The sequence below is a fragment of the Rhinopithecus bieti genome, unplaced genomic scaffold (genome assembly GCF_001698545.2).
Source record: "Rhinopithecus bieti isolate Rb0 unplaced genomic scaffold, ASM169854v2 repeat_35666, whole genome shotgun sequence".
Lineage (NCBI taxonomy): Eukaryota > Metazoa > Chordata > Mammalia > Primates > Cercopithecidae > Rhinopithecus > Rhinopithecus bieti.
In genome coordinates, this window is record NW_016840504.1 from 1 (window position 1) to 2,166 (window position 2,166).

A 2,166-nucleotide genomic window follows, 5' to 3' on the forward strand; every position below is an offset into this window, starting at 1 on the left:
CAGACCACAGGACAAGGAAGTCCATCCTCAGGGAACTACTGAGCCTCCCATTCATAGCCACAAGGGCCGTGAGCCTGATGCCATCCAGGAATCCCTATGTGAGTGGTTTCTGTTTCCCCAAGCCCTGGAGAACAGCTGGGGCGGGAGCGGGAGGGCAGGAGCACACTGAGAGATGCCAGCTCCTTCTCAGTGCAGTATCTAAATACATCCAAATGACCTGGTCCATGCCTTGACAAGGAGGGGCATTGCTGTGACCTGGCAGAGGCCTTCTACCAACTTCCACCTGTAACCAGCTGTGGTGGCTGCATTTAGGAAGTGGGGCAGAGGCAGACACCAGGACCTGTGTGAGAGGCAGCTCAGCTCTGCTGGAGGCCACAGGGAGAACATTGGTGGTGGGACATTACTCCTGGGTGACCCACTGTTTGGGGTGGCGGGGATTCTCCAACAAAGTTAGCCTGGAATTGGCAGTTTTGACAATGTAGGTCACCAAAGAGAAGAAGGAAATAAGGCAAGTGTCTGGTGGGAGGAGACACTTTATTGTTCCTGGGGTCTCTGGAGGCCCCTGGGTGGGACTGGATCACTGGCTTCCCCGGAACATGGCTCCCCTCCGTGGCTCTGCTTGTGGTAGTCTGTGGCTATGTCTCCCAGCAAGGACAGAAACTCAGAAAATCAATCTTCTTATCCTCATTCTTGTCCTTTCTCTCAAAGACATTGGTCAGGTAATGTATGCCCTTTTGTCCTGTGAAGAGAAAAGCATACAAACAAGAAAATTCAATCACAAACAAGTTTTGGGCTGGGAGGGGAGAGGAGGAGGCAGAGACAGAGACAAATGCCTAGATCTGCACAGGCGTTGTGGCGGGGCTGGGAGTGCAGGGCGAGTGGGTGAAGTTGGGGTGAGGATGTGAATGTTATCCCTGGAGTTCTCTAGGGAGACTTTTGTCTCAAACCTCAGGATGGGAGGCAGTTCCTGTCCCAAGGCGCTCTGTTTAGTGACCTTGGGGAGAGCAGTCCCCTGTCCCAGCCTCACTCTCACCTGTCCCCAGCCTTTAAGGGCACTGGCTACCTTAGCTCTACCCCAGGGCCCCAAATTGGCCCTCATGCTTTGTTCTCTTCTTTCTCTGACCTCCTCTCCTTTCTTCTCTTTTCCACCAAACTCATCTTCTGGGTTCCCTGCTTTTGGTCGTCTAGACCCTTTGGTACCTAGTAGCCCACAATTTTTTTCAGATTTGCTAATGAGTCTTGTTTATCGCGAAGAGGGCTATTGATTTCTACTAGCAATGGAACTTATAGTGCTTTCCCATTGATCTCAGGGATGTTAATGTGGGGCCTTTGGGAAGCAGGACCTGAGCATTGAGTTTCAGTCTCACAGAGAGGGGGTCAGTGAGCATTGGGAGGGGACTGTGCACCGCCCTCAAGCTGCACACTTTGCTGACCATCTCATAACCTCATTTATATCTGTATAACTCTTTCCTATTTTCATACTTTTTTGCCTATCATCATTAGATTCCCATATGATCCAAGCAACAAATTTGCAAATGGGAAATGTTTTAATCAGAGGATGAGGGTGACTCATCCAAGGACACATAGTAAAATATATCCTCAGCCATGCCAGCATCCAACCAACATTGAGAAGCTAAACCCCGACTCACACAGGCACTGAGGAAGTTGGGGAAGTTCTCCTTCATCATCGTCAGCAGGCTTGGCTTGTCAATCTTGTCATCACGTCTGGTGTATTTGTGAAACATGTCGATCATGCCTATTATGGACGTCTCAGCTTGAGTGTTGCTCATCTTGGCTTTCAAAAGGCTTCAGGAAATAAACACAATCATTTTTTCCCTTCATTTAAGTTAGGGTCTCTATGTGGGGGTGTTGGAAGGAGGGCTGAGGTCAGAGGAAAACAGCCCTAAGATGGAACAGAAGGAAGTCGATTTTAAAATGCGATGGGATAAGTTGCTCAAAATGAGAGGGTAGGACCAAGTCTGAGACCTGGCCCACCCTGGCCAGGGCCAAGAGGAGGTGCAGGTGGATGGTGGAAGTCCAGCTGTGGGCAGAGCTTTGGAGAGGGAGAAGCAGAGAGAGTCGGGGCCAGCAACACATGGAAGAACTGAGCTGGGACCCCTCCAGTCTCAGCCAGCACATGGCAGACCCCACTCCTAAAACAGCACC

At 50.5% G+C, this 2,166-nt stretch overlaps 1 pseudogene; it reads right to left on the reverse strand.

Moving 5' to 3' along the window:
- Nucleotides 1-581: 581 nt before the first annotated feature.
- On the reverse strand, nt 582-1,799 carry LOC108524954 (protein S100-A7-like; annotated as a pseudogene).
- Nucleotides 1,800-2,166: the final 367 nt, after the last annotated feature.